The 7,956-nt window shown below is 38.4% G+C and overlaps 1 pseudogene; it reads right to left on the reverse strand.

Annotated features, from left to right (window-relative positions):
* Positions 1-3,153: 3,153 nt before the first annotated feature.
* Positions 3,154-3,636, reverse strand: LOC106733895 (ubiquitin-40S ribosomal protein S27a pseudogene; annotated as a pseudogene).
* Between the last annotated feature and the right edge of the window lie 4,320 nt (positions 3,637-7,956).

Consider the following 7,956-nt stretch of genomic DNA (forward strand, 5'->3'; position numbering starts at 1 on the left):
GTTTGAAAGGGGTGTAACTGTCACTCTTTGTGGTTTTTTCTAAATGTTTTCAAGTAGCTTTGTTTGCAAGCCATTGAAAACAATAAAATTTCCTTCTTAGGTATATGATTTGTATTAAGAACTCACAACAAACCTTTGAAAACCATCAGTAATAAATTAATCATAGGCATTTAGTTTCTGTCATCTACAGATATTTTTTGTTTTATTCCATCTTCCTGAAGCCACTGCCATAAACTACAGGCCAAAGTTTGTGTCTTAATCAAAGAAAAGCAGCCTCATGGAATCAAGAAAAAAATAGTTCTAGCTACCTCAAACTATTGACTATTTGGGGAACTTCAAGAGGAATTACTACAACTTTATATATTGCAGCTGATATCTGGTAGAGTTTGTTGGGCTTGGTGTCTTAGTCTCAAGAACACAAATAAGAGAGGCTTTTGTCGTTGTTTTTAAAGAGATTTTTGCTACAGGGCATGTGCACTCGCTGGAGAGACAGAAAGCAAAAAATCACCACCACCACCACCATCACCACCTAGAGAGGATGGCCACACCGTTATCCTTTCTCCTCCATTCTCCTCTCAAGATTTTGGGCATGCATAGGCATGCACTCAGCATGAGTTTCCAGCCTCCAGGTCTGGGACTTGAACTGCAGTCAGCTATATGGGAGTCCAGCAACATAATAAATACAACATCTGCTCGTTCCAAGAGAGGATTTTTTTTCTAATTAAAAAAATTACTTATTTAATTTTATTTAGTGTTATTATTATCATTATTATTATTATTATTATTGAGCAGAGAGAAAGAAAGGGAAAGTGAGAAAGCAAGTCACCAGGTCTGGGACTCAAATCACAGTTGGCCATGTGGAAGTCAGCACCCCAACCACCACACCACCTGTAGGTCCCCCAAGAGAGGTTTTTAGAAGTCCAAGGGACCAGCAGTTAGTGTAATAACTATGTCGCTGAACTCCCATGTAGCCGACTGCGGTTCGAGTCCCAGGCCTGGTGGCTTAAAACTCACGCCGGGCGCATGTGTGTGCGTACCCAAGATCCTGAGAGAATGGAGGAAAAGGGATTGTGGCATGGCCATACCCCCTGGAAGGGGTGATTTCTCACTTTCTGTCTCTGTCTCTCTCTGTCTTTCTGGCGAGCGCATGTGCCCTGTAGCAAAAGCCTCTCCAAAAAACAAAAACAAAAGCAAAGACATAAAAAAAAAAAAAAAGAAAGAAAGAAAGAAAAGAATGAAAGTCCAAACTAAGACTCTTTTTTAAAGCTTCCAAATAGAAATTAATTTTGTCATTTTTAAATACTGTATGGCTCTTGATTTTGCAATGCAAATTTAAGGAGACCTGTATAGTAAATTAATACTCTTGCTTAAGCTATAAAAATAATCTAGCTAAATCTAATGCCTCAGGCTTATTTTTGATCAAAATAATCTTTTGTTTCTCTCTTTGATATTATTATGATCATGAGATGGGGGTAGAAGGAGACTATCAAAGAAAATCATGAAAGCTTGGAAATGGATAAAAAAAATGATAGGGGGTGTTTTGCCTCGCTCATCCATCCAGGTTTTCTCAACCTTTCCATATCTTTGAGCTACTTTCTGCTCTAAACTATAGATAACAGAGAGCAGTGCATATGATACTGCGCCACAGCCATGCAATTCTGTCTAGCAGAAGGAATCATGGATTTCCAGCACCACCCATTACCCCTCTTGTAGAAAGAGTCCATTTTCAAATTTTATCATTTTTTTCTGGCTATTCTCCCATGTCTCCTTTTTTCACCTAAACATTAGAAATAGTTTGTCTGGTTTTAAAACTCCTTTTGGCATTTCCACTGAAGTCACATTAAATTTATAGATTAATTTACAAAATTTATATCTTTGTGAAATTGAATCTTTATGTCCAAGAACAAAGTATGCCTTTCCATTTATTCAAGTCTTCTTTGTGTCCCTCAATAACCCTTAAAGTTCTCCTTCTTATGAGCGCCTACATTTCTTGTTAAGTTTATTTCTGAGTATTTTATTGTATTTGCTGCCACTATAAATTGAACCTTTTCTTTCTGCCCCAAAGGTATAACCCATAATTGGTTTAAGCCAAGCAGAATGGCCCCATTTCTCTTCCCAGGCCATACCCTTCTAGTCAGCTGAGACATGAGAAGACAAATGAAGAGAAAGTTTTCCCTCATTGATTAATCAAACAAATCACATAGTTAGAAGTAGACTCTTTTATGAAGATAAAGAAACAGTCTTTTTTTAAAAAAAGACAGTGTGGGTTTTTTTTCTATAACTCAAACCTAAAACTATCTGATAAAATAACCACAGTTGTAGGTAAGATATTTTATCTTTTATCTCTTTATCTAATCTTAACCCTTTATCTCTTTATCTATGAATTCCCTAATGAGAGACGATGACATCAGGAGTGGTATTCAGACATACCAGCTGTTGTGGAAAAACATGAGATCAAAACAATGAGGACAGGCAAAGTCAATTTATTCTGAGCTTTATTATAGCGAGGGAATCAGCCACTATCATTTGCCTCTGGCAAAGAATCAAAAGCTCCCCTGCTTAGAGGTTGTCGGGACAGGGAAGCTATAGCAGGTTAACTAGACACAGGGAGTCTGTAAGCTTGGTGAGAGGCATGGTTGACTTTTCTCTGGTTAGTCCTAAGTTATAAGGGGGGCAGGGGGGGAGAATAAGAGAAGTTGTCAGTCACTCATCAAGTCCTGATTATTTTAGGACTGACTGCTATAGGGATTGGTGTTTGTCTTCTCAACCTGGTTACTACAGAAAATGGGTTGATTTCCTGAGATGGTTGCTGAAAATTATGGGTCAGAGTTTTATTTTTATTTAAGATGTGGCCTTATCCGTTTGTATGTTCAGCCCCTCACCTCAGCAGCCATAATGATGACTCGAATTACTGATACACTTTCACACTAGGCTCCAAAGTGCCCTCCTTGCCGTTCATACTACCCTGGCTCCTCTTGTGGGACCGCAGACATATAGGCACAACAAAAGGACTAAAGTCTGGCAGACCAAATAACCCCCAGTATCCTACTCCAGCAATGGACAGTTACCATTCTAATTGCTGCTACTCTGTGTAATGAGTTGTTAAATAACTTTTTTTAAAGGTTAGTTCATTTCTTTTATTAATTCAAACAATTACTTGTCTTCTGGTTCATTGAAGCAGTAAGTTAGACAACATTTGCCACAATAATGTCTGTCAAAATGGCTGGCCATAAAGACTCCGGCACCACATCCATCTGAAGGGCACTCCTGAGAAGGCGACTAATTTTGCCATTTTCATCCACCTTATAGTATTTCAGGACACTCAGCTTAACCTTCTTTCTCTTATGCTTATTTTTCTTGGGAGTGGTGTAAGACTTCCTTCTTTTCTTAGCACCACCACGAAGTCTCCACACAAGATGAAGCGTGGATTCCTTTTGGATGTTGCAGTCAAAGTATGCCCATCTTCCAACTCTTTGCCAGCAAAAATCAGTCTTTGCTGGTCAGGAGGAATTCCTTTCTTATCCTGGATTTGGCTTTTACATTTTCTATTGTATCCCATAGTTCAACCCCAAGGGTGATGGTCTTCCCCATAAGGGTTTTTATGAAAATCTGCATCTTGGTGGTGGTCCCACTGCAGATGGGCCATTGGAAAGGAAAAGTCATTAAATAACATTTTGATAGCATTCCTAATTGTACTTTCACTCATTTTCTATGTCCCTTTCCCTTTTTCTCCATGCCAAATTGTAGTAGGTCATATTATTTTGTGTATTTCTTCTAGGATTTTATTTTAATTATTACCTTCTCTTCCTAATCTTTTTTAGTTATTATCAGTTCCACCATTTTGTAAGTTCTACCATGTCTTCACGAAATGCTTGTATTTTCCTTGAGCATTGTGAGAACTTGAGTGAATTCTCTGAAATCTTGGTGATATGTTTGATTATGATTTTATCTATTTAATATTAACATTTATCTTGGAGGGTTCATTCACTTATTTTTCTTGTTCTTTTCTCATTCTTCTTAAAGCATATGTCACATGCATATTTCTTTTTTATGACTACTCATTTTGATGTGAGTTCTTCCTAGACCAACAACTGCCAGGAAATTTTAGTTGAGGAGGTTCCAAGGCGGTACTGAGTTAACAGATATTTGTCCTCACTGCTTTTTGTAACATGTGTGTATGTGAGAGAGTCTGGGTCTATGTCTGAGAGTTGTTCTAATTTTTATTCCTCCCTAGACAGCAGAGCAGCTACAGAGCTCCTCACAAAACAGACTTTCTCCTTTCCATTTTGCCTCTCATAAGATGTTTGCCAGAAGAATGTGCCGTCTATAAGATTCCCCAAACAGTCCCATCCCTCTGGCTTGTGCACTCACACTGTTGTACCATACAAGATCCTGGGCGATACCTTTCTCCATCTGAAGCACCACATTTCCATTGTTCCAAACTAAGCATATAGTTAGTTTTGCCTTTCATGTTTTCCAGCTACTCCGGACAACTGCCTTTGTCTGAGATCTACAACCACAAATATCCTTTTGGGGGACCTTGGACACCAGTTGATGGATATTTTAACTACCATCTCTATTTAAAGTTGTTAATGAATACTAGCATGTTTGAAGTTATTTTATTTTGTGCATGCATTTGTTTCACATTTTTTGTATTTACTTTATTTGAGAAATATTTTTTCCTTTCATTTTTTTTTTGTATTAGCAATAGCAGTTACACAAATTTTTTATATGCATACTTCACAAGGCCACACTTCATCAATATCTCTACCTTCTTTGTGAACAATACAGAATATTAGAATGCTGTAATTTCATTCACTCCTTCAAGCCTCATAGTTACATATTCTGGCATTTTCATTATTAAATTTCTTTAACTCCAAAACACTTTTATTTTCTGGTATTATATAATTTTTGTCTATTTTGAATAAGCTATATAACTTTCTTGATCCACTGTTCTTTCTTACTTTATTGTCATCTCAGGCATAGGATGCTTCCTCCCTCAGAGCCTCCAGAAAGAACCAACCCTATCAAGAACTTGATTTCAGGGACCAGCAGTTAGCATAATGGCTATGTCACTGAACTCCCATGTAGCTGACCACGGTTCGAGTCCCAGACCTGGTGGCTTCAAATCACGCTCTCATAAGATGTTTGCCAGAAGAATGTGCCGTCTATAAGATTCCCCAAACAGTCCCATCCCTCTGGCTTGTGCACTCACACTGTTGTACCATACAAGATCCTGGGCGATACCTTTCTCCATCTGAAGCACCACATTTCCATTGTTCCAAACTAAGCATATAGTTAGTTTTGCCTTTCATGTTTTCCAGCTACTCCGGACAACTGCCTTTGTCTGAGATCTACAACCACAAATATCCTTTTGGGGGACCTTGGACACCAGTTGATGGATATTTTAACTACCATCTCTATTTAAAGTTGTTAATGAATACTAGCATGTTTGAAGTTATTTTATTTTGTGCATGCATTTGTTTCACATTTTTTGTATTTACTTTATTTGAGAAATATTTTTTCCTTTCATTTTTTTTTTGTATTAGCAATAGCAGTTACACAAATTTTTTATATGCATACTTCACAAGGCCACACTTCATCAATATCTCTACCTTCTTTGTGAACAATACAGAATATTAGAATGCTGTAATTTCATTCACTCCTTCAAGCCTCATAGTTACATATTCTGGCATTTTCATTATTAAATTTCTTTAACTCCAAAACACTTTTATTTTCTGGTATTATATAATTTTTGTCTATTTTGAATAAGCTATATAACTTTCTTGATCCACTGTTCTTTCTTACTTTATTGTCATCTCAGGCATAGGATGCTTCCTCCCTCAGAGCCTCCAGAAAGAACCAACCCTATCAAGAACTTGATTTCAGGGACCAGCAGTTAGCATAATGGCTATGTCACTGAACTCCCATGTAGCTGACCACGGTTCGAGTCCCAGACCTGGTGGCTTAAACTCACGCTGGGCACGTGTGTGTGCATGCCCAAAATCCCGAGAGGAGAATGGAGGAGAAAAGATTGTAGCGTGGCCATCCTCCCTGGGGGGTGATTTCTCATTTTCTGTCTCTCTGTCTCTCTGTCTGGTGAGTGCACATGCCCTATAGCAAAACCCTCTTCAAAGAGAGAGAGAGAGAGAGAGAGAGAGAGAGAGAGAGAGAAAGAAAGAAAGAAAGAAAGAAAGAAAGAAAGAAAGAAAGAAAGAAAGAAAGAAAGAAAAAAAGAAAAGAAAAGAAAAAAAAAAAAGAAAAGAAAGAGAGGAAAAGAACTTGATTTCAGACATCTGGCCTTCTGAAATGTGAAAAAATTAATTTCTATTTTTTTAAGCCATCAAGTTTGAGGTACCTATTGTGGCAGTCCTAGAAAACTAACATACTTGAAAAAGAAAGTGGGAGAGAATACCTGAGCCTCTAGCTGGACTGGACTAGTTTTGTTCTAAGCCAATCACCGGCTTGCTAGACATGTCAAATGGGCCTTCAGACAAGGTGGGGTTATCTCAGAGAGAAAAAGACAAAAGGAGTTTTCCCCACAGAAACAGGTTATTGACACTGACCTTGGAGATTTTCTGCCCTCACTTTCTTTTCTGAGTGTATAAAGACTCTGGAGCATGAAAGAGCTTGGCAAGGTGGAAGGAGATACAGGGAAAGTCTGTCCATGTGTGCACATGTGCATGCATGTGTGTGTGTGTGTGGCCAGGTGTTCGGGAGGGTTAGGGCTAGAGAAGACACTTTGGGAGAGTAGGGAGGGGTGGAAGGAATGAGGCTGGAGAAGAAGGCAGAGATGGGATCAGATGTGAGAAGACAAGAGCCAGCAGAGGTGCAGCCAGGGAGTGGAGATGCAGAGGCAGCCCAGGAGCACTGCAGCTTGACAGTAAAAGCACTTTTTGTTCCTGAGGAAAAAAAAAATCTTTTTCATTAAATCTGGAAACTTTCAAAGTAGAATGAAAAGTAGTTTGCTACTTTAAAAAGTCAATGTAATTTAAAAATATGTATTTCAAGTGGCTCCAAAAAATAAAAACATTCATTCCCACCTTCTATCCTATTTCCCATCTACTCACATGATTTTTTTTTAAGAATTATTTTATTGAACTTTTTTTAAATTTGATTTTACCAGAGAGGAAGAGAGAGAGAGAGAAAGAATATGAGAAAGCAAGCCGTCAGGCCCAGTACGCAAACCATGGTTGGCCATGTGGAGTCCAGCGCCTGTACCTACCACGCCACCTGCCGGCCCCCCATCTACCCACGTGTACCATCCAGCCCTCATCTTTGCTGGTAAGCTGCCCTTACTGATTTCCTGTATCTCCTGCACAGAGGGCAAATGCAAATCTACAGTTTTATTATTCACCCATTTTTCACAGACACACACAATTTATGCACTAATTCTTTTTTTCACTTAACAATGTATCTTGGTGACATCTCTGTATCAGAGTTGAGCATTCTTTCTTGCAGCTGCCAAAAGGCATTCCATTGGACCATCCAATTCTTTGCACATACACCATTTCACATGGGTACAAATAAACCCTGTATAGATATATAGAAGTAGAATTCCCCAGAGCTCTTTATATATTTGAGAAACTAGCTCTCAGTTGCAATAATTTCTGTTTATCATATCTCTAAGCCTTATTTTTGGTAGTTTGTTTGCATTTTAAAAGAAAATTCAATTTACTAAACTTTTATGGGTCTTAGACTCTTAGTCACAATTAGAAAGGCAATCTCCATTCCAAGAATCTTAAAGGAATTTCCTCACATTTTACATTAGCTTTTATTGGTTTTACTTTTTAAGAGGTTTTTGCCAGAAGACATGTGCACTCACCAGAGACAAAAGAGAGGGCAAGAAGCACTCCCTGGTGGGACATGGTCACACTACAATCCCTTTTCCTCCATTTACCCATCCTGTTGGGATTTGGGGCACACACATACACACACACACACACACACACACAC

This window comes from Tupaia chinensis, unplaced genomic scaffold, assembly GCF_000334495.1.
Source record: "Tupaia chinensis unplaced genomic scaffold, TupChi_1.0 Scaffold145860_1, whole genome shotgun sequence".
Taxonomy (NCBI): Eukaryota; Metazoa; Chordata; class Mammalia; order Scandentia; family Tupaiidae; genus Tupaia; species Tupaia belangeri.